The 26,114-nt window shown below is 37.9% G+C and overlaps 1 protein-coding gene and 1 pseudogene across 1 annotated transcript in view; one reads left to right on the plus strand and one right to left on the minus strand.

The window, feature by feature from the left end:
• Positions 1-26,114, minus strand: part of METTL24 (methyltransferase like 24) — a 111,456-nt gene that overhangs the window by 29,819 nt on the left and 55,523 nt on the right.
• On the plus strand, positions 5,784-24,225 carry LOC114896253 (annotated as a pseudogene).

The raw sequence follows: 26,114 nt of genomic DNA on the forward strand, positions 1-26,114 counted from the left end.
GCCAGACTCATCAAGAAAAAAAGGGAGAAGACTCAAATCAATAGAATCAGAAATGAAAAAGGAGAAGTAACAACTGACACTGCAGAAATACAAAAGATCATGAGAGATTACCACAAGCAACTCTATGACAATAAAATGGACAACCTGGAAGAAATGGACAAATTCTTAGAAATGCACAACCTGCCAAGACTGAATCAGGAAGAAATAGAAAATATGAACAGACCAATCACAAGCATTGAATTGAAACTGTGATTAAAAATCTTCCAACAAACAAAAGCCCAGGACCAGATGGCTTCACAGGCGAATTCTATCAAACATTTAGAGAAGAGCTAACACCTATCCTTCTCAAACTCTTCCAAAATACAGCAGAGGGAGGAACACTCCCCAACTCATTCTACGAGGCCACCATCACCCTGATACCAAAACCAGACAAGGATGTCACAAAGAAAGAAAACTACAGGCCAATATCACTGATGAACATAGATGCAAAAATCATCAACCAAATACTAGCAAACAGAATCCAACAGCACATTAAAAGGATCATACACCATGATCAAGTGGGGTTTATTCCAGGAATGCAAGGATTCTTCAATATACGCACATCAATCAATGTGATACACCATATTAACAAACTGAAGGAGAAAAACCATATGGTCATCTCAATAGATGCAGAGAAAGCTTACGACAAAATTCAACATCCATTTATGATAAAAACCCTGCAGAAAGTAGGCATAGAGGGAACTTTCCTCAACATAATAAAGGCCATATATGACAAACCCACAGCCAACATCGTCCTCAATGGTGAAAAACTGAAACCATTTCCACTAAGATCAGGAACAAGACAAGGTTGCCCACTCTCACCACTCTTATTCAACACAGTTTTGCAAGTTTTAGCCACAGCAATCAGAGAAGAAAAGGAAATAAAAGGAATCCAAATCGGAAAAGAAGAAGTAAACCTGTCACTGTTTGCAGATGACATGATACTATACATAGAGAATCCTAAAGATGCTACCAGGAAACTACTAGAGCTAATCAATGAATTTGGTAAAGTAGCAGGATACAAAATTAATGCACAGAAATCTCTTGCATTCCTATACGCTAATGATGAAAAATCTGAAAGTGAAATCAAGAAAACACTCCCATTTACCACTGCAACAAAAAGAATAAAATATCTAGGAATAAACCTACCTATGGAGACAAAAGACCTGTATGCAGAAAATTATAAGACACTGATAAAAGAAATTAAAGACGGTACAAACAGATGGAGAGATATACCATGTTCTTGGATTGGAAGAATCAACATTGTGAAAATGACTCTACTACCCAAAGCAATCTACAGATTCAATGCAATCCCTATCAAACTACCACTGGCATTTTTCACAGAACTAGAACAAAAAAATTTCACAATTTGTATGGAAACACAAAGTCCCCAAATAGCCAAAGCAATCTTGAGAACGAAAAACAGAGCTGGAGGAATCAGGCTCCCTGACTTCAGACTATACTACAAAGCTACAGTAATCTAGACAGTATGGTGCTGGCACAAAAACAGAAATATAGATCAATGGAACAAGACAGAAAGCCCAGAGATAAACCCATGCACATGTGGTCACCTTATCTTTGATAAAGTAGGCAGGAATGTACAGTGGAGAAAGGACGGCCTCTTCAATAAGTGATGCTGGAAAAACTGGACAGGTATCTGTAAAAGTATGAGATTAGAACACTCTCTAACACCATACACAAAAATAAGCTCAAAATGGATTAAAGACCTAAATGTAAGGCCAGGAACTATCAAACTCTTAGAGGAAAACATAGGCAGAACACTCTATGACATAAATCACAGCAAGATCCTTTTGGACCCACCTCCTAAAGAAATGGAAATAAAAACAAAAATAAACAAATGGGACCTAATGAAGCTTCAAAGCCTTTGCACAGCAAAGGAAACCATGAACAAGACCAAAAGACAACCCTCAGAATGGGAGAAAATATTTGCAAATGAAGCAACTGACAAAGGATTAATTTCCAACATTTACAAGCAGCTCATGCAGCTCAATAACAAAAAAACAAACAACCCAATCCAAAAATGGGCAGAAGACCTAAATAGACATTTCTCCAAAGAAGATATACAGACTGCCAACAAACACATGAAAGAATGCTCAACATCATTAATCATTAGAGAAATGCAGATCAAAACTACAATATCATCTCACACCAGTCAGAATGGCCATCATCAAAAAATCTAGAAACAATAAATGCTGGAAAGGGTGTGGAGAAAAGGGAACACTCTTGCACTGCTGGTGAGAATGTGAATTGGCACAGCCACTATGGAGAACAGTATGGAGGTTCCTTAAAAAACTACAAATAGAACTACCATATGACCCAGCAATCCCACTACTGGGCATATACCCTGAGAAAACCATAATTCAAAAAGAGTCATGTACCAAAAAATTAATTGCAGCTCTATTTACAACAGCCAGGTCATGGAAGCAACCTAAGCAACAGCCAGGTCATGGAAGCAACCTAAGTGTCCATCCTCAGATGAATGGATAAAGAAGATGTGGCACATATATAAAATGGAATGTTACTGAGCCATAAAAAGAAATGAAATTGAGTTATTTGTAACGAGGTGGATCGACCTAGAATCTGTCATACAGAGTGAAGTAAGTCAGAAGGAGAAAGACAAATACCATATGCTAACACATATATATGGAATCTAAGGAAAAAAAATGTCATGAATAACCTAGGGGTAAGACAGGAATAAAGACACAGACCTACTAGAGAATGGACTTGAGGATATGGGGAGGGGGAAGGGTAAGCTGTGACAAAGTGAGAGAGTGGCATTGACATATATACACTACCAAACGTAAAACAGATAGCTAGTGGGAAGCAGCCACATAGCACAGGGAAAGATCAGCTCGGTGCTTTGTGACCACCTAGAGGGGTGGGATAGGGAGGGTGGGAGGGAGGGAGACGCAAGAGGGAAGAGATATGGGGACATATGTATAACTGATTCACTTTATTATAAAGCAGAAACTAACACACCATTGTAAAGCAATTATACTCCAATAAATATGTTAAAAAAAAAGAATCACAGTCATATCTCAAAGACATTTGTCACTCTTTTCCAATATTTAAATATTAATATTCTAGTATCATTTTTTACTCACTGAATTACAGCCTCTAGTAAATGTGGAATTATTGTGTGAAAAAGAAAAAAAAAAAATTTGGGGAAACTCAAAGAGGTAAGCAATCACATTCACTGTATGAATCCCCATAAATTAAAATGGTACAAATTCTCTTGAGGGTAATTTAGCAATATGTATGAAAAGCCTTAACACTGCACAGTTTATAGTAGTTAAAAACTGGAAATAATCGACATGCCTAACATTTTGGGAGTGGTTAAATAAACTCTGATACACCTATGAATCAGAATATATGCAGGTCTTAAAATTTACATTGCAAATGTGTATTTCATTATAGGTTATAGAAAAAGTATAAAATACACACGGTAAAAAAAAGAAAATGTTCGGGCTTCCCTGGTGGTGCAGTGGTTGAGAGTTCGGCTGCCGATGCAGGGGACACGGGTTCATGCCCTGGTCCGGGAGGATCCCACATGCCGCAGAGCAACTAAGCCAGTGCACGACGTCTACTAAGCCTGCACTCTAGAGCCCTCTAGCCACAACTATTGAAGCCCGCGTACCTAGAGCCCGTGCTCCACAGCAAGAGAAGCCACTGCAATGAGAAGCTCGCGCACCACAATGAAGAGTAGCCCCGGCTCGCCGCAACTAGAGAAAGCCCATAGGCAGCAACGAAGACCCAACACAGCCAAAAATAATAAATAAATAAATGAAATAAATTTATTAAAAAATAAAAAAATAAAGTACACACACATACATATGTATGTAAAACTCTTCACGTTTATTCAAATAGTGGGTGACATACTATTTGGATCTTTGTTTGGGGCCTTTAACATTTATCTCAGATATCTTTATGTATTAGCAAAATATAGTTCTATAGCATGTTTGTAAATAGTCACAGAGAATGCAGTTGTATGGATAAATATATTATTATATATTTATATATTATATATGTATTATATTATATATTATTACATATAAATATATATTAATATAAGTTTAATATATAAATTTATACATTAATATATATTTATTTATATATAAATATTTGTTGTATTTATAAATATACAACATATAAATGTATGTTGTATATTAATATATACATTGATATATAATATATATTTACATACTAGTATATATTTATATAATATATTTAAATATATATAAATCCAACAAAATATGTACAAGATCTATATGAGGAAAATCACAAAACTTTGATGAATAAAATCCAGTAGGAACTAAATAAATGGAGAGATATTCCACATTCACGGTTTGGAAGACTCAATATTTTCCAAGATGTCAGTTCTTCCCTGTTTGATCTATAGATTCAATGCAATCCTAACCAAAATCCCAGCAACTTCTTTTGTCAACAAATTGATCCGGAAGTTTATATGGAGAGGAAAAAACCAACAATCACCAATGCAATATTGATTGAGAAGAACAAAGCTGGAAGACTAACACTAACTGACTTTAAGACTTACTATAAAGCTATGGTAATCAAGACATTGTGGTACTGACAAAAGTATAGACAAATAGATAAATGGAACAGAATAGGTAGCCCAGAAATAGACCCTCATAAATATAGTCAACTGATCTTTAACAAAGGAGCAAAGGACAGCATTGGAAGAAAAACAGTCTTTCAACAAATGGTGCTAGAAAAACTGGACATCCCCAAAAAAAAAAAAAAATGAATCTAGACCCAGACTTTATACCCTTTACAAAAATTAACTCAAAATGGATAACAGACCTAAATGTAAAATACAAAACTATAAAACTCCTAGGAGATAACATGGAGAACATCTAGATGACCTTGGATTTGACAATGATTTCTTAGATACCACACCAGAGACAAGATCCATGGAAGAAATAAGATAAACTGGACTTCATTAAAACTAAAAACGTCTGCTCTTTGAAAGAAAATGTCAAGAGAAAAAGATAAGTGACAGACTGGGAAAAATATTTGCAAAGGATACATCCAAAAACAGAGAAAAAACTCTTTGAATTCAGCAATAAGAAAACACACAACCAGATTAAAAATTAGACAAAGACCTTAACACACACCTCACCAAAGAAGACACACATATGGCAGTTGAGTATATGAAAAAATGTTCCACATCATATGTCAGTCATCAGGCAAATGCAACTTAAAACAGCAATGAGATACCACTATGCACCTATCAGAATGACCAAAATTTGTAACACTGACACTAAATGCTGGCAAGGATGTGGAACAACAGGAACTCTCATTCACTGCTAGTAGGAATACATAATGGTCTGGTACAGCCACTTTACAAGACAGTTTTGCAGTTTCATACAATATTAAACACACTATTTTTATAAGATCCAAAGGAGTTGAAAACATTTCCACACAAAAAACAGCAAATGGATATTTATAGCAGCTGCATTTATTATTGCCAAAACTTGGAAGCAATCAAGATATCCTTCAGTAGGTGAACAGATAAACTGTGACACATCCTGATAATGGAATATTATTCAACACTAAAAAAAAAAAAAGAATAAAAAGAGCTATCGAGCCATGAAAAGACATGAAAGAAACTTAAATGCATATTTCTAAGTGAAAGAAGTCAATCTGAAAAGGCTACATACAGTATGATTCCAACTGTATGACATTCTGGAAAAGGCAAAACTATGGAGACAGTAAAAAGATCAGAGGTTGCCAGCAGTCTGGGGCAAGGGGGCAACGGGAGAGATGAAGAGGTAAAAACAGAGGATTTTTAGGGTAGTGGAAATACTCTGCATGATAGCATAATAATGATACATGTCATCACACATTTGTCCAAACCCACAGAATGTACAACACCAAGACTGAATCATAACATAAACTATGTACCACTCTAGTGGGGAACGTTGATAATGGGAGCTCTGCGTGTGTCGGGGGCAGGTAGTATACTGGAAATCTCTGTACCTTCTGCTCAATTTTATTGTGAACATAAAACTGCTCTAAAAAAAACAGTCAATAACAAAAGAGCAGATTATAAAATAGCATATACAGTATGATCCCATTTTAATTTTGTTAAAATATATTTACTATACAGAGAATAATCTGAAAGGAGTGACTATATGTATTAATAGTAGTTATCTTAGAGGTAGAATTAAAGGTGATTTTAATTTTCATCTTTTTGCTTTCTGTGTTCTCTATTATCTAAATTTTCTACAATGAACATATGCAATTTATATAATTAAAAACCACTAAAATAAATGTTTTTAAGAACAGCTTTGTGGATGAGACAGCATTTGAAGCAGACCTTGAAAGATGAGTGAAATTTTGACTTGTTCAGATACAGAGAAAATATGAGTGACAAAAGGAATTGTGACTGAAGTTATATGGGGTGAGGAAGTTTTGGCAAGTTGGAAATAAAATTGTCTAGTTAGGTTAGAGCATAGAATATCTGTAGAAAAGTGGTGGAAAATAAAGAAGTTGGAAACTGAATTGAGACCTTGCACATCAGATGAGGTGTTTATACTTAACACAGTAAGTAGCACAGTAGAGGAACAATAAAGACAGAGGTGGGCAACAGCACATCTTTCATTTAGTCAGAAAATTTAGTTATTCAGAATATTCTTGAGCACTTAGTTCAGCCAACAGTTGGTGCTATACCTGATGTGTCTCCAAAAAGGAGTCAAAATTATCTAACAGAGGGTTTCAGGAGAGAAAGATCAACCTAGAGGAGATTCAATGCCATAAGGCAAATGTAGTGGCAAGTATTAAAGAGTTATTACTATATAAAATACCTTCGAAGACATCAATACTCACCACCCAAATGATTCCACAACGGTATACTCAATAAGCCTGTGGGGCTTATACCCAAGACATGGACATGGGAAAAAATGACTGAATTACAAGCTTTCTACCAATGCCATGAAGCAGGTGAACTATTTGAAATGCACACCAACCATATTTATTACTGTCACTGCAGAAAGATTGATCCCAGGGACATTGAAGGCATGTCTGGACATCAGATTCACACTGCTGCTGTTCTAAGCACTTCCAAAATCCAATCCAGGATACTGACTCTCTAACGATTTCTAGAGTAAATGGCTGACCTATAGGAAATACCCCACTATCGCTAAGAAAGCAGAAGAACAATGAAATACACCAAATGGTCTACACCATAATATTCCATTCCAAGTATCTGAATATCGGCCTAAAACAATTCAAATCAATTCAACCCAGTAACTATTAAATAAACAGCTGCCATCTGGGGATCAACAGCCCAGGCACTGTGTGCTAGGTTCTTTATAGACCTTTTGTCTTTAATCCTAACAATCTCACACAAAAGGTATTATCATCCCCATTTTACAGAAAAATAAAGCATGGCTCAGAGGGCTTAACTTGCCTATGCTTTTCACACAACTAGCAGGAGGGAAAGGCAGCATTAGAGCCCTTTTGGCTGAAAGCCAGTGACCCCTCCACTGGGCAACCTGGCCCCATACTCCCACCTGCCCCCAAAACAGCAGTCGGAAAATGTCATCAACGTTTGTTTTCCTCTGCCAATACCCTGTGCAGGGCAACTGTGAAAAACCCTCAGGACTCATTTCAGACAGATAACTGGATCTCTCTAGTCCATCAGAATAATAATGCCATAGCAAACAGCAAAAACAATCTAAGTTTCTAAGGAAAGAGCTGTGCCAAGTATTTTTGTAGCCAGCCTCTTCCTTTGCCTCAATTGCTAACAAAATTAAAAACTGGGCAGAATAATAAACATGTCTTTCGTTGGTTTGGGGATCAGATAAAAAGATTCCTTTTGTAAAACCAGGATCAAGAAGTTTAAGTCTCCAAATATGCCTATATATCTTAAATATCAGACAATCCCTTGAAAAATCTCAAAAATGAAATTTCAACTGAAAGTATCTATAAATAGCTCAGGATTGAGAAAAATGTTACTGGAATGAGAAAATGAGCGAGAGGCCCTTTTGCTATCTTGATAGAACAAAATTTTCTAGGGAATACCAGCAGTGTTCTAAGAATAGAAAGAACATTTTCTCCCTGAATACCCCACGACTCCCTAACATCACTACACTGTCATCTTACATACTCAGGCAGCTTTTTTCTCCCCCAAAGAAGAGGCAGGGACATATCTGGTGGAAACATCTCAACATCTCTAAATATTAGACGAGGTACAGAATAAGAAAAAGAACATTACTGGGAAAATGTTTTCCATAATCTTGCAAAAGAACCGTAGAGGCAACCAAGGAAAAGCTAGTAATCTATTAACAAATGCTCTCACTGACCTCCATTACCATTCCTGCAGTACTGAGGGCAGCTGCATAGCAGGAAGGAAACAAAGGAAAAGAGTCGCCATGGCCTACTCTCCCACCCACTGAACACTTACTGAGTCTCCACTATCGACTAGGCATCAGGAATACAAAAATAAATGGCATATTAGATTGGATTTCTCTGTTAAACACTCCCCATGGCACATCGCACTTCTCTGTAGCACTCACTACAGATTCACATTTCTGCCTTTTTAGAAATGTGTTAAATCTTAAGACATTTGTTTGTAGAAATGTAAAGTGGTGCAGCCACTATGAAAAACTGTATGGCAGTTTCTCAAAAAAATTAAAGATAGAATTACCATAGGATCCACCAATTCCATTTCTGGGTATATATCCAAAAGAACTAGAGGCAGCGTTTTGAAAAGATATTTGCACACCCTTTGGGAGCATTACTCACAATAGGCAAGAGGTGGAAGCAACCCAATTGTCCACTGACAGATAAAAGGGTAAACAAAATTGTGGTATATACGTACATGGGAATATTATTCAGCTTTAAAAAGAAAGGACATCCTGTCACATGCTACAACAAGGATGAATCTTGAGGACATTATGCTAAGTGAAATAAGTCACAAAAAGACAAACAGTGTATGATTCTATTTATATGAGGCACCTAGCATAGTCAAATTCATTGAAACAGAAAGTAGAATGGTGGTTGCCAAGGGCTGGGGGAAGAGGGGAATTGGTGTTTAATGAGTACAGAGTTTCAGTTTTGCAGGATGAAAACGTTCTAGAGATGCCCAACAATGTGAACATACATAGCATTACTGAACCACACTTAAAAATAGTTAACATGGTAAATTTTCTGTTATGTGTATTTTACCACAATTTAAAATTTTTTCAATTAAAAAGAGACTTGTTTGCCCCTACATCTTTATTATTTAAGCACAGGTCCTTGCATATAGAAGATGCTTAATAAATATTTATTAGACGGATAGATGGATGGAGGAATGGATAAATGGATGGATGGACTGGACAGATGGGAATGTGAACAGAAATGTAACATATAAACCAATAATTACTGTACCATGTGAACATTGAGAAATGGGCCCTGTGAATGTGAAGAAGTGGAGAGTTCTTGTTATGGTTGGTTTGACATAGTATCTTTCATATAGAATTACTTCGTTTTACCAACCAACACTACAAAAACGTTTTTATATAGATTCAGTTCTATCTAGTTGAATAATTCCTTTTTTTTCTCTTATTTCTCTTCACTACAGTATAATCTGTCCTCTGACCTACATGACATTAAAACAGAAAAATCCATTTTCTGTCACCTTTGCTTTTTCCAGCACCTCTCTTAATCCGAAAGGGTAATGTGAAATAAAGCTTACACTCAACACTGCAGAAGATGAAAGCGGGTAATAAGTTGCTTGCCCACAGGTTATTAATCTGCTGTCCTCCAGGGCATAGTGCTATGAAGCTGTGTCGTGTAATAAACAGCAGGCAAAAAGAATAATCTCCATTTTCTGACTCTGAAGTGCAGGCATGTGCTATAAAACTAAATTGACATCTGTTAGCAGGCTTGTCACATGAACGGTTTTTTCCCGCAGAATCTGGAATAAATTAGATCTTAAAACTTGGAACAGAGAGGCTGCTTTACATAATTCCTTCTAATGGTGTGCTGTGAACCCATCGCACTGATTTTAAAAAGTTCTTATGAGAAATGTTTCATTATCATTTTAATTGCAAAACTGTTGAATGCCACTCCATGCTAGGAAATTTGTGTTTTTTAAAAGGTCCTTATTTTTAACTAAAAAGTGGCAAATGACATCTTCCTTTTCTAATATTTTCATGGCTGAAAAATAAATCAGGTTTTACCTCCAAGTGAAACTGCGACCATCTTTCCCCATGCACTTGGAGCCTGCTCTGTGGGTTTATTATGCATGGGCACCCCAGAGGCTGGCATTGCTGAGCTCCCAAGGCAGAAACAGCCGGCCTAGGCGTGACCTCACAGATTTGTTCAGGAATCTCTCCCTCAGAGGATTCGCTAATATGATAGCAAGTTCTTGGGGCTCTTAATGTCAAAAGGCATTAAGCATTTTTTAACACACATAAAGGAACTTGCAGAGCTGCCTGACCCAGTGAATCTGAGCTGTGTAGCACTGAGCATAGCATCCCTCTATCGGCCCACCATCTCCTTTAGGAAAGTCACAAAAAAGGAAACCTTTAGAGGCACCTGGAGCTTAGAGAGCCCCTCTGCTCCCTCAGGATTCATTTGGCTCTCATGCCCCAAAGTTTGTCAAAAAGGAAGATTCTCAGACAAATACACCCGGCCCTGGTACACAGCGATGAAGAAAAACAAATGCCAGCTTCCTGGAGCCTAATTTCCTCCATTTGTGAAATCTTCCTCTTTGGTAATAATACTGGACCCCCTTGAAAATCTCAAAGGAGTGAGAGTCAGTCACAGTGCTCTATAAAATAAAGTTCCAATTCTGGTTCCATGAATACTCTTCATTCATCACTGTCACCAACATGAGTTTATTTGCCTGTACAACCTTCTCAAATGGCAGAGATCCATATCGCTCACCTTTTAGTAGGGAACACTGAGGCACAGAGGACACAGAGACTTTGTGAGGAGCGAGGGAGTGAGGCTACAGAAGCTGACAGCCAGGCTCGGGACTCCTTTCCTGTTTAACGGGTTTTATGCACAGCAGGGGATGAGGGATTTGCAAACGGAAGGCTGAGCCACTAAAGTCCTCTCTACACAGGGAGGCTCCTCAAAGGGTGATGTTCATATCACCTGGGGAAGAGTGGGGTGGGGTTGGTTAAACATGCAGGTTCCTGAGCTCCATGCCAGACTAGTTAAATCAGAATCTCTGAGGTTGGTCCTGGGCTTGACATTTGAATCAATCTCCCTAGAAGACTGGATGCTTTGACGGTGGCCTGTTGCTGTTATTTTTGGTTTGTTTTCTGGTGTTCTGAATTCTAACACTGAAATCCGAGAAGCGCTTGGTTGTACAGGTGGGAGTGGGTCTCCGGATTCCAGGGTACTGTTCACACACAACCTTTCCGGTCATGGCTTTTGGCCATGGAAAACCAAGGGGAGGACACATCTAAGGAAACAAAAACTGTAGCTCTATGCAGAGGCACTGAACGGTTTGAAAATTATTAAGAAGAGCCAAGACTTTTTGTTTCACAGCAAATCTCACCATTACTGATGCGTGAACAGGGTAAAAAAAAGCCAAAACTCATTTCCTAAATGTTGAGTGCACAAGTACTTGACTCATGTTCTCAAGATGGCTTGTCCTTAGGGTCCACTGCAGATTGATGGAGACAGAAAGATGTCTCTGCATTTCAAATTACAATTCAGTACCATGAATGACTCATGACTCTTAAATTGCCACTGGCTTATTTCACAGAAACACAGCACCATCATGATTAAATAGCAATTCTGTGAGATGAAGTTGCCTTCAAATATACAGAAAGATACATACCTCTCTTTGAAAAAGGAATATAAACAAGTCTAAATAGAAGATTCCACTGGGCCCTAAAAGAATCACCTGGACTTCTACCTTTATCACAGCATATCTTGTTTTCATGCAGTTTTCTACCCAAATATTCTTCTGAAATACCAGTGACTAAGGCCTCTGGATGCTCATGCTGCTGCTGATTAATTCCACGGTACGTTGTAGGAAAAGGTGAAGTATTCAAACTTTGATACCCTGCACGTTTTATTTAGAAAGGTACCAGGGACAAAGTCAGGTGGACAAGCATATATTTCCTGAGCTCCTTGCTGGGTAGTCAGGATGTGACTCCATACAATAAAGAGTCTCTGGTCTTGAGGCACACACAGTTTAGTTGGAAGCACACATCTGCGAAGCAGAGGTCCAGCTACAGGGTAAAGCCATTAGTCATCCAGGACTCAGGCATGTCTGGTCCTTGCACTGGTGTGGCAGATGACCAGGGGATATTTTTATAAAGGAGTTTTCCTCCTGAGAAAAAAAAATGTCCCAGAAAAACAGCAAGTCTAGTACACAAAGCTGGTGCAACAGGCTGGCACATGAATAGAAAAATGACCTGAAGCACAGCACAGCATCTGTGCCTCACTCCACCTTTGGTAAGGACTCAGGCTAGAGGCAGAGGACATCAGGAGAACACAAAGTGGCCCAGTGCTGGGCCTCTGGGTGACACCACTTAAGTTCAGGTCCCAGCACTGACAATTACTATTAATATCCTCTGCTCCTATGCTTCTCAGACTGTGGTACACACCTTGCGAGTCATTGTATGGTCCCCAACCAGCAGCATCAGCATTGCCTGGAAGCTTGCTAGAGATGCAGAGTCTCGGGCCCCACGCTGAACCTCCTAAATCAACATCTACATTTTCATTAGATTCCCCAGGTGGTTCACATACACAGCAAATATGAGAAATATTGGTATAGAATATGATTTAGGGCAAGATAAATAAGGATTTCAAAATCTTTCACGTAAGGTATTTTTAATGTATATTGGAAAACAGCCAGGACAGTTGACTCATGAGTCCATGGATATTATTTCTGCAAATAATTCTAAGGAAGAAAGGTGAATCAATTTAAAGAAAAGTATGAAGGCAAGATGCACATCCTCCCCACTGTACCAAACACAAAGTGAAAAAGAGAATGATGAGGGAGGGGACAAAAAGATCAAAGCAGGGCTCAAAAACAAGATGAATGTCTCCATGGACCAGAACACAGAGCAGTGAGCAAGACTGAAGCCAGGACATGCTGGGTTCTCGACATAAAGCATGTATAGCAGTGGTCCTGGGGGTGCATCTCCTGCAGAGAACAGGAACTAAAAGTGCTCCCATGAGAGAGCAGCTGGGCCACATTCATTGATTAACACCAAAGTCTGGAATGGAGTACCCTGGATCCAGAAAGGAGCTCAAAATAAACTGCTGACAACCACTGATGGGGCTATGGCTTAAAACCAGTCATTGGCCTAGGGAGGTGAGAGAAGAGAGACTCACCCCTGCAGGCAGCAAATAAGCCAGACCCCAGATGGTTCAGTAACTGAATATTCCCAGTATCACTGGAAGAAGCAGGAGTCCCCAAATGCTTACAAAAGACCAGGCCTGAAGGCTATTATAAAATCACTAGGCAGAGAAGGGTGGAACCAAAAAGGAAAGAAAAAAGCAAAACCAAACCAAAAACCTTCCACTGAAAATGAACTAACAAATGAAACTCGAAAATACACACAGAAATTAAATGATGAGAAACAGCCAACCAAAGCCAATAACTGGAACATTACTTCATTCCGAGATTAAATTAATTTTGTTGAACAGTCTGACAAAAGTTTAAAACAAGTATGTTTAGGGCACTCAGAGCAATCAGTAAGAATAACATTTACTTTCACAAAGACAGAAGTAGTGGCAATACACTTTGAAATAAAAACATGCAGAACTAAAAAAGAACGGAGGGACAGGCAAAACACCAATTAAAAATCTTGGAAGTGAAAAATACAATAATTGTAATTCTTAAAAATATCAACAAAGGGTATGAACTCTAGACTGGACATAGTTAAAAATAAAATTAAAGAATTGGAAGCCAGCAAGGAAGAATTCACCCAAAAGTAGGCCAGTGACTTAGATTTTAAAATATGAAAAAGCAATTGAGAGACAAGGAGGAACCTCTCAAGACTGAGAGGTTCCAAAAGACATCTAAAGGGAACACCAGAAGTAGAGAATAAAGGAAATTGGAGGAGAAGCATTGAAAATATTTTAATTTTTCAAATATTCACAAGGTGTAAAATTAAAAGATATAGAAAGTAGAGTCCCTTCCCCAACCATTCAGTTCTTCTCCCTGGAGTCAACTAGTATCAACAGTTTCTTGTATATATTTTCAGAGAGATCCTATATGTATAAAAACAAGTATGTGAATGATAAAAATCTACATACATTCTTCTGCAATTTGTCTTTATTGAGATATAATTTATATACAACAAAATTCATATTTTAAGTATACAGGTTGATGACTTTTGACATACGTATACACCCATGTAACCACCAACACCCCAGAACATTCCCTTGTGACCGTTTCAGTAAATCTCCTCCATTCCACCACCACATGCTTCAGGCAACCCCTGGTCTGATTTCTATCACTATAGGATTGTTTTTCTTCTTCACTAAAGAGAATCATACAACATGTAATCTTTTGTGTCTCACTTCCCTCATTCAATATGAAGTCTGTGAGATTTGTTCATGTTGATGTATCACTATACTTGTTCCTTTTTACCGCTGAGTGCTATTCCATCATAGATGGATGGAATGGTGTATGGTATATTGTATATGGTATATTCAAACCATAACTTCCTTAACCATTCACCTGTTGATGGACAATGGGGTTGTTTCCAGTTGGGGTGATAATGAATAAAGCTGTTATGAACATTCAAGTACAAGTCTTTGTGTGGACATATGTTTTCAACATTCTTGGGTAAATACCTAGAAGTGGGTTTGCAGGGTCAATTGGTAAATGTAAGAACGTAGTAAGAAATTGCCAAACTCGTTTCCAAAGACGTTGCCTTCCCACCAGAAATGTTTGACGGTTCCAGTTACTTCACATCCTTATCATCACTTAGTATCATCAATCTTTTTAATTTTAGCCATCTTGGTGTTTGTGAAGTGGTATTGCATTGTGGCCTTAATTTTCGTTTCCCTATTGATTAACAAAATTGAGTATCTTTTCATGTGTGCTTTGCCATCTGTAATATCTTCTTTGGTGAAATGTTTGTTCAAATCTTTTGCCTATTTTTTAGTTGAGTTTTCTGTTTCATTTTTGGTTGTACAGCTCTTTATGTATTCTGAATACAAGTCAAATAATCTGCTTAAACACATCCACAATGGTAAACACGTAGATTATTTCCTATCCTTTGCTATTACAAACAATGAGGCAAATAATAATAACCTTGTTCATATATCAGTTCACATATATGGGAGTATGACTGTACGGCAAATTCACAGAAGTAGAATTGATGGATCAAAAGGTATTTGCATCTGCAGTGTAACAGATATTGCCAAATGGCCTGGCATAAAGACTGTACCAATTTATGTTCATGCCACTCTTTATCTTTGATAATCTGATTCCTGAGAATATTGTATCTAAGGGTAGTTTCATTTCCATTTCTCATACTATGAGCAAGTTTAAATAATTTTTCATGAGCCATTTGTATTTCCTTTTATGTGAACTACTTTTTCAGTCTTTATCAAATTTTGTTAAGTTACTAACCTTTTACTTATTGATTTGTTAAAACTCTTACATACCAGTGAAATTAGCTCTCTGCTTATGAAATGAGTTGTAAATACTTTTCAGTTTTTTATTTGCCTTTTAATTTTGCTTTTGGTATTTTTACTGTGTAGAAATTTTATATTTATATGTAATCAAATTAATCATTCCTTCTTTTATGACATCCTTACTCCAGGATTTTTTACATAATTTTTTAAAATTTAATTTATTTTTTATACAGCAGGTTCTTATTAGTTATCTATTTTATACATATTAGTGTATATATGTAAATCCCAATCTCCCAATTCATCCCACCACCACCACCATTGCCCCCTTGGTGTCCATACATTTGTTCTCTATATCTGTGTCTCTTTTTCTGCCTTGCAAACTGGTTCATCTGTACCATTTTTCTAGATTCCACATATATGTGTTAATATACAATATGTTTTTCTCTTTCTGACTTACTTAATTCTGTATGACAGTCTCTGGGTCCATCCACATCTCTACAAATGATCCAATTTCATTCCTTTTTACGGCTGAGTAATATTCCATTGTATATATGCACCACATCTTCTTTATCCATTCATCTGTCGATGGGCATTTAGGTTGCTTCCATAACCTGACTATTGTAAATAGTGCTGCAATGAACATTGGGGTGCCTGTGTCTTTTGGAATTATGGTTTTCTCTGGGTATATGCCCAGGAGTGGGATTGCTGGGTCATATGGTAATTCTAGTTTTAGTTCTTTAAGGAACCTCCATACTGTTCTCCGTAGTGGCTGTATCAATTTACATTCCCACCAACAGTGCAAGAGGGTTCCCTTTTCTCCACACCCTCTCCAGCATTTGTTGTTTGTAGATTTTCTGATGATGCCCACTCTAACCGGTGTGAGGTGGTACCTCATTGTGCTTTTGATTTGCATTTCTCTAATAATTAGTGATGCTGAGCAGCTTTTCATGTGCTTCTTGGCCATCTGTATATCTTCTTTGGAGAAATGTCTATTTAGATCTCTGCCCATTGTTTGATTGGGTTGTTTGTTTTCTTAATATTGAGCTGCATGAGCTGTTTATATATTTTGTAGATTAATCCTTTGTCCATTGATTTGTTTGCAAATATTTTCTCCCATTCTGAGGGTTGTCTTTTGATCTTGTTTATAGTTTCCTTTGCTGTGCAAAAGGTTTTACGTATCATTAGGTCCCATCTGTTTATTTTTGTTTTTATTTCCATTACTCTAGGAGGTGGGTCAAAAAAGATCTTGCTGTGATTTATGTCAAAGAGTGTTCTTCCTATGTTTCCCTCTAAGAGTTATATAGTGTCCAGTCTTACATTTAGGTCTTTAATCCATTTTGAGTTTTTGAGTTTATTTTTGTGTATGGTGTTAGGGAGCATTCTAATTTCATTCTTTTATATGTAGCTGTCCAGTTTTCCCAGCACCACTTATTGAAGAGGCTGTGTTTTCTCCATTGTATATATCCTTGCCTCCTTTGTCATAGACTAGTTGACCATAGGTGCGTGGGCTTATCTCTGGGCTTCTATCCTGTTCCATTGATCTATATTTCTGTTTTTGTGTCAGTACTATATTGTCTTGATTACTGTAGCTTTGAGAATAATCTGAAGTCAGGGAGTCTGATTCCTCCAGCTCCAGTTTTTTCTGTCAAGATTGCTTTGGCTATTCAGGGTCATTTGTGTCTCCATACAAATTTTAAGATTTTTTGTTCTAGTTCTGTAAAAATGCCATTGGTAATTTGATAGGGATTGCATTGAATCTGTAGACTGCTTTGGGAAGTATAGTCATTTTCACAGTATTGATTCTTCCAATCCAAGAACATGATATATCTCTCCATCTGTTTGTGTCATCTTTGATTTCTTTCATCAGTGTCTTATAGTTTTCTGAGTACAGGTCTTTTACCTCCTTAGGTAGGTTTATTCCCAGGTATTTTATTCTTTTTATTGCAATGGTGAATGGGATTGTTCCTTAATTACTCTTTTTGATATTTTGTTGTTAGTGTATAGGAATGCAAGAGATTTCTGTGCATTAATTTTGTATCCTGCAACATTACCAAATTCACTGATTAGCTCTAGTAGTTTTCTGGTAGCATCTTTAGGATTATCTATGTATAGTGTCATGTCATCTGCAAACAGTGACAGTTTTACTTCTTCTTTTCCAATTTGTGTTCCTTTTATTACTTTTTCTTCTCTGACTGCCATGGCTAGGACTTCCAAAACTATGTTGAATAATAGTGGCGAGATTGGACATCCTTGTCTTGTTCCTGATCCTAGAGGAAATGATTTCAGATTTTCACCAATGAGAATGATGTTTGCTGTGGGTGTATCATACATGGCCTTTATTATGTTGAGGTAGGTTTCCTCTATGCCTACTTTCTGGAGAGTTTTCATCATAAATCGGTGTTGAATTTTGTCAAAAGCTTTTTCTGCATCTATTGAGATGATCACATGGCTTTTATTCTTTAATTTGTTAATATGGTGTATCATATTGATTGATTTGCATATACTGAAGAATGCTTGCATCCCTGGGATAAATCCCACTTGATCATGGTGTAAGATCCTTTTAATGTGTTGTAGGATTCTGTTTGCTAGTATTCTGTTGAGGATTTTAGCATCTATATTCATCAGTGATGTTGGTCTGTAATTTTCTTTTTTTGTAGTATCTTTGTCTGGTTTTGGTATCAAGTTGATGGTGGCCTTGTAGAATGAGTTTGGGAGTGTTCCTTCCTCTGCAATTTTTTGGAAGAGTCTGAGAAGGATAGGTGTTAGCTCTTCTCTAAATGTTTGATTGAATTCACGTGTGAAGCCATCTGGTCCTGGACTTTGGTTTGTTGGAAGATTTTTAATCACAGTTTCAAGTTCATTACTTGTGATCGCTCTATTCATATTTTCTATTTCTTCCTGGTTCAGTCTCGGAAGCTTGTGTTTTTCTAAGGATTTGTCCATTTTTTCCAGGTTGTCCATTTTATTGGCATAGAGTTGCTTATAGTTGTCTCTTAGGATGCTTTGTATTTCTGCGGTGTCCACTGTAATTTCTCCTTTTTCATTTCTAATTTTATTGATTTCAGTCCTCTCCCTCTTTTTCTTGATGAGTCTGGCTAAAGGTTTATCAATTTTGTTTATCTTCTCAAAGAACCAGCTTTTAGTTTTATTGATCTTTACTATTGTTTTCTTTGTTCTTTTTTCATTTATTTATGCTCTGATCTTGTTTTTTAAATGTATTTATTTTATTTATTTATTTTTGGCTGCATTGGGTCTTTGTTGCAGCGCGCGAGCTTTCTCTAGTTGTGGCGAGTGGGGGTTACTCTTCGTTGCAGTGCGCAGGCTTCCCATTGCAGTGGCTTCTCTTTTTGCAGAGCATGGGCTCTAGGCATGCAGACTTCAGTAGCTGTAGCACACGGGCTCAGTAGTTGTGGCTCGCGGGCTCTAGAGCACAGGCTCAGTAGTTGTGGCGAACATGCTTAGTTGCTCTGCATCACATGGGATCTTCCCAGACCAGAGATTGAACCTGTGTCCTCTGCATTGGCAGGTGGATTCTTAACCACTGTGCCACCAGGGAAGACCCTCTGCTCTATCTTTGTGACTTCTCTCCTTCCACTAACTTTTGGCTTTGTTTGTTCTTCTTTCTCTAGTTCCTTTGGGTGTAAGGTTAGATTGTTTGAGATTTTTCTTGTTTCTTGAAGTAGGATTGTATTGCTATAAACTTCCCTTAACACTGCTTTTGCTGCATCCCATAGGTTTTGGATTGTCATGCTTTTGTTGTCATTTGTCTCTAGGTATTTTTTGATTTCCTCTTTGATTTCTTCAGTGATCTCTTGGTTATTTACTAACGTATTTTTTCCCTGCATGTGTTTGTGTTTTTTATGTTTTTTTCCCTATAATTTATTTCTAATCTCATAGCGTTGTGGTCAGAAAAGATGCTTCATATGATTTCAATTTTCTTAAATGTACCAAGTCTTGATCTGTGACCCAAGATGTGATCTATCCTGCAGAATGTTCCATGCGCACTTGAGAAGAAAGGGTAATCTGCTGTTTTGGGATGGAATGTCCTATAAATATCAATTAATCTGGTCTATTGTGTCATTCAAAGCTTGTGTTTCCTTATTAATTTTCTGTTTGGATGATCTGTCCATTGGTGTAAGTGAGGTGCTAAAGTCCCCCACTATTATTGTGTTTCTGTTGATTTCCTCTTTTATAGCTGTTAGCATTTGCCTTATGTATTGAGGTGCTCCTATGATGGGTGCATATATATTTATAATTGTTATATCTTCTTCTTGGGTTGATCCCGTGATCATTATGTAGTGTCCTTCCTTGTCTCTTGTAACATTCTTTATTTTAAAGTCTATTTTATCTGACATGAGTATTGCCACTCCAGCTTTCTTTTGATCTCCATTTGCATGGAATATCTTTTTCCATCCCCTCACTTTCAGTCTCTATGTGTCCCTAGATCTGAAGTGGGTCTCTTGTAGACAGCATATATATGGATCTTGTTTTTGTATCCATTCAGCGAGCCTGTGTCATTTGGTTGGAGCATTTAATCCATTCACATTTAAGGTAATTATCGATATGTATGTTCCTATTACCATTTACTTAATCGTTTTGAGTTAGTTTTTGTAGGTCCTTTTCTTCTCTTGTGTTTCCTCCCACTTAGAGAAGTTCCTTTAGCATTTCTTGTAGAGATGTTTTTGTGGTGCTGAATTCTCTTAGCTTTTGCTTGTCTCTAAAGCTTTTGATTTCTCTGTCGAATCTGAATGAGGTCCTTGCCTGGTAGCATAATCTTCATTGTAGGTTCTTCCCTCTCATCACTTTATTTTTATTTTTATTTTTTTGCAGTATGAGGGCCTCTCACTGTTGTAGCCTCTCCCGTTGCGGAGTACAGGCTCTGGATGCGCAGACCCAGCGGCCATGGCTCAAAGGCTCAGCCGCTCCGCGGCATGTGGGATCTTCCCAGACCGAGGCACGAACCCGTGTCCCCTGCATCGGCAGGCGGACTCTCAACCACTTCACCACCAGGGAAGCCCCCTTCGTCACTTTAAATATATCGTGCCACTCCCTTCTGACTTGCAGAGTTTCTGCTGAGAAATCAGCTGTTAACCTTATGGGAGTTCCCTGGTATGTTATTTGTCATTTTTCCCTTGTTACTTTTAATAATTTTTCTTTGTCTTTGATTTTTGTCAATTTGATTACTATGTGTCTCGGCATGTTTCTCTTTGGGTTTATCCTGCCTTGGACTCTCTGTGCTTCCTGGACTTGGGTGGCTATTTCCTTTCCCATGTTAGGGAAGTTTTCGACTGTAATCTCTGCAAATATTTTCTCGGATCCTTTCTCTCTCTCTTCTCCTTCTGGGACCCCTATAATGAGAATGTTGTTGCATTTAATGTTGTCCCAGAGGTCTCTTAGGCTGTCTTCATTTCTTTTCATTCCTTTTTCTTTATTCTATTCTGCAGCTGTGAATTCCACCATTCTTTCTTCCAGGTCACTTATCTGTTCTTCTGCCTCAGTTATTCTGCTACTGATCCCTTCTAGTGTATTTTTCACTTCAGTTATTGTATTGTTCATCTCTGTTTGTTTGTTCTTTAATTCTTCTAGGTGCTTGTTCCTTAATTCTTCTAGGTATTTGTTAAACATTTCCTGCATCTGCTCAATCTTTGTCTCCATTCTTTTTCCGAGGTCCTGGATCATCTTCACTATCATTATTCTGAATTGTTTTTTGGAAGGTTGCCTATCTCCACTTCATTTAGTTGTTTTTCTGGGGTTTTATCTTGTTCCTCCCTCTGGTACATAGTCCTCTGCCTTTACATTTTGTCTGTCTTTCTGTGAATGTGATTTTTGCTCCACAGGCTGCAGGATTGTAGTTTTTCTTGCTTCTGCTGTCTGCCCTCTGGTGGATGAGGCTATCAAAGAGGCTTGTGCAAGCTTCCTGGATGGGAGGGACTGGTGGTGGGTAGAGCTGGGTGTTGCTCTGGTGGGCAGAGCTCAGTAAAACTTTAATCCGCTTATCTGTTGATGGGTGGGGCTGGGTTCCCTCCCTGTTGGTTGTTTGGCCTGAGGCAAACCAGCACTGGAGCCTACAGGCCCTTTGGTGGGGCTAATGGTAGACTCTGGGAGGGCTCACACCAAGGAGTATTTCCCAGAACTTCTGCTGCCAGTGTCCTTGTACCCACAGTGAGCCACAGCCAGCCCCCCACACCTCTGCAGGAGACCCTCCAACACTTGCAGGTAGGTCTGGTTCAGTGTCCTATGGGGTCACTGCTCCTTCCCCATGGGTCCTGATACGCATACTACTTTGTGTGTGCCCTCCAAGAGTGGACTCTGTTTCCCCCAGACCTGTCAAGGTCCTGCAATCAAATCCCGCTAGCCTTCAAAGTCTGATTCTCTGGGAATTCCTCCTTCCCTTGCCAGACCCCCAGGTTGGGAAGCCTGACGTGGAGCTCAGAACCTTCACTCCAGTGGGTGGACTTCTGTGGTATAATTGTTCTCCAGTTTGTGAGTCACCCACTCAGCAGTTATGGGATTTGATTTTATTGTGATTGCACCCCTCCTACCATCTCATTGCGGCTTCTCCTCTGCCTTTGGATGTAGGGTATCTTTTTTGGTGAGTTCCAGTGTTTTCCTGTCAATGATTGTTCAGCAATTAGTTGTGATTCCAGTGCTCTCGCAAGAAGGAGTTGAGTTCACATCCTTCTACCCTGCCATCTTGAACCAGTCACCCCCTACACAATTTTTAAAGTTACTTTCCATTTACAATTATTACAAAATATTGGTTATATTCCCCACGTTGTACAATACATCCTTGAGCCTATCTTACACCCAGTAGTTGCACCTCCTACTCCCCTACCCTTATATCACCCCTCCCACCCACTGGTAATCACTAGTTTGTTCTCTGTATCTGTGAGTCTGTTTCATGTTTGCTATATTCTAGTTTGTTGTATTTTTTATTTTCCACATATAAGTGATATCATACAGTATTTGTCTTTCTCAGTCTGATTTATTTCACTTAGCATAATGCCCTCCAAGGTCAGCCATGTTGCTGCAAATGACAAAATTTCATTCGTTTTTATGGCTAAGTAGTATTCCAGTGTGTGTGTGTGTATAAATATATATAACATGTCTTCTTTATCCATTCATCTGTTGATGAACACTTAGACTGCTTCCTTATCTTGGCAATTGTAAATAATGCTGTTATGAACACTGGGGTGCATGTATCTTTTTGAATTAGTGGGGTTTTTTTTCGAATATAACCAGGAGTGGAATTCCTTCCAAATTGGAAAGGAAGAAGTAAAACTCTCACTGTTTGCAGGTTACATGATACTATATGCAGAAAATCCTAAAGATGCCACCAGAAAACTATTAAAGTTCATCAGTGAATTCAGTAAAGCTGCAGGACATAAAATTAATATACAAAAATCAGTTGCATTTCTATACACTAACAATGAAGTATCAGAAAGAGAAATTAAGGAAACAATATCATTGTAGCAAAAAGAATAAAATACCTAAGAATAAACCTACCTAAAGAGTCAAAAGACCTGTACTCCAAGAACTATAAGACACAAACAGATGGAAAAATATGCTGTGTTCTTGGATTGGAAGAATCAATATTGTTAAAATGGCCATACTACCCAAGGCAGTCTACAGATTCAATGCAATTCCTACCAAAATACCAATGGCATTTTTCACAGAAATAAAACATAAAATTTTTAAATTTATATGGAGACACAAAAGACCCCAAATAGACAAAACAATCTTGAGAAAGAACAGAGCTGGAAGAATCACACTCCCTAACTTCAGACTATACTACAAAGTTACCGTAATCAAAACAGTATGGTACTGGCACAAAAACGACACGTAGATCAATAGAACAAGATAGAGAGCCCAGAAATAAAGCCACACACTTATGGTCAATTAATCTGTGACAAAGGAGGCAAGAATATACAAAGGGGTAAAGACAGCTCTTTCTAGCCAGCACCGAGTGATTGGCATCTGTCGGGACAACTGGCACAAGCGCCACAAGACTGGGGGCAAGAGAAAGCCCTACCACAAGAAGCAGAAGTACGTGCTGGGACACCCCACTGACACCAAGGTTGACGCCCACTGCATACACACAGTCCGTGGGTGGGGAGGCAACAGGAAGTACCAGGCCTTGAGGCTGGATGTGGGGAACTTCTTCTGGGGCTCGGAATGTTGTACGTGCAAGACAAGGATAACTGATGTTGTCTACAATGCATCCAACCACGAACTGTTCTGTACCAAGACCCTGGTGAAGAACTACATCATGCTCATTGACAGCACACCATACGGACAGTGGCACAAGTCCCACTATGCACTGCCCCTGGACTGCAAGAAGGGGGCCAAGATGACTCCTGAGGAGGAAGAGATATTAAACAAAAAACAATCAAAAAAATTCAGAAGAAATATGATGGAAAGAAAAAGGATGCCAAAATCAGCAGTCTTCTAGAGGAGCAGTTCCAGCAGGGCAAGGTTCTTGCATGCATCGCTTCAAGACCAGGCCAGTGTGGCCAAGTAGACGGCTATGTGCTAGAGGGAAAGGAGCTGGAATTCTATCTGAGGAAAATCAAGACCTGGAAAGTCAAATAAATCCTCCTCCCTCCTATCTTAGCTTGTGTAATGAAGGTGTTTATTGTTCTGAAAAAAAAAAAAAGATTCTACCGGCAATTTTACTGGGATCATGTTAAATGAATAAATTAACATAAGAAAGATTAAATCATTATGATGATGAGTCCTTCTACCCAAGAACATGTTATGCTTTTGAATTTGTTCAAGTGTTATTTTAAATTCTTGAATAAAGTTTCCTTCTTATAGATCTTGCACATGTCTTAAGTTTATTTTTATCTTTTTTTTGTTGCTTTTGTAAATGGTGTCTTCTCTGCCTTTATATATTCTGGTTATTCATGAAAGTGTATGTTTTTAATTTTTGTACACTGCACTCAAACAGTTCCTTAAATTCTCTTATTGTTTGATAGTTTTTCATTAGATTCTCTTGAGTTTTCCAGTATGCAATCATATTATCTACCAATAATGAGTGCTCCAATAATATAATACATATGCATATAATAATAACAATTTTTACCTTCTTCTTCCTAAATTTTACCCCTAAGATTCTTTCTCTTTTCTAATTGTGTTAACTATTATCTTAGGAACTGTGTTAAATAACCGTGACTATACACTGTACAATTTTGTTTATATAACAGTCTTGAAATGACAAAATTATAGAAATGGAAAACAGATAAGTGGTTATCAGGGGCTAGGGAAAGAGGTGGAGAAAAGGAAGGTAGGTGTGGCTATAAAAAGGTAACATGGGGGCTTCCCTGGTGGCGCAGTGGTTGGGAGTCCGCCTGCCTATGCAGGGGACACGGGTTCGTGCCCTGGCCCGGGAAGATCCCACATGCCACGGAGCGGCTGGGCCTGTGAGCCATGGCCGCTGAGCCTGCGCGTCCGGAGCCTGTGCTGCGCAACGGGAGAGGCCACAACAGTGAGAGGCCCGCGAACCACAGAAGAAAAAAAAAAAAAGGTAACATGATCCCGACAGTACTAGAAATGGTCTGTATCTGAACTGTATCATTGTCAATATACTGGCTGTGATATCATACTATAGGTTTGCCATTGGGAAAAGGGACATGAAATCTCTGTATTATTTTTTACAACTGCATGCAAATCTATAATTATCTCAAAATAAGATTTTTTTTTTAAAGAGCTCTAATCCAGTTTTTTTAAATGATAATGACAGGTATCCTTATTTTTCCCCGACTTTAATAAGGATATTTTCATTGTTTCAACATTAATCGTGATGCCAACTGATATAACAAAGATGCAATTAATCCAAATATATCAGCAATCACGATAAATACAAATGGATTAAATTCACATACATAGATGTATTATAGAAGTATCCATCCATTCCTTTCCATTGAGTTTTTTAAAAATCTGCAGAGACAATAGTCAAATGCAAATGTAGTATTTGTACAAATGAGAGAGGGCAAGTGTGGCAAAATATTAACAATTGATGAATTTCAGTGATGAATATATGAGAGTTCATTGTATTATTCTTATTCTTCCAACGTTTATGTTTACGTCTTTTCAAAAGAAAATATAAAAATGTTAAAGAGGTAAACTAAAACTCCAGATAATAGCAATGTGTGGCTCATATTCAATGGGTAGTTAAGTTGCTAGGATCCTTGCTGTGTTTAGGAAGAATATAGAAATACTGACTAATTTGATACGTTGTTTTAAAATTTTATAGTTAATAATATACATTTAAAATTTAAGGGTAACCAAGACGAATTAAAAAAAAATAGCCCAATTTAAAAGAATTGAAATTTGTCCAATATGCCAGTAATCACAATAAAGGTAAGTGAATTAAACACACCTGTTTAAAGACAGACTCTCAGATTGGATTTAAAAATACAATCCAGGCCTATACTTAATATGTCACTCTTACAGACTACACATAAACTGAAACTATATCC

Source organism: Monodon monoceros, unplaced genomic scaffold (genome assembly GCF_005190385.1).
Source record: "Monodon monoceros isolate NGI ecotype Baffin Bay Population unplaced genomic scaffold, NGI_Narwhal_1 Super_Scaffold_15, whole genome shotgun sequence".
NCBI classification, from domain to species: Eukaryota; Metazoa; Chordata; class Mammalia; order Artiodactyla; family Monodontidae; genus Monodon; species Monodon monoceros.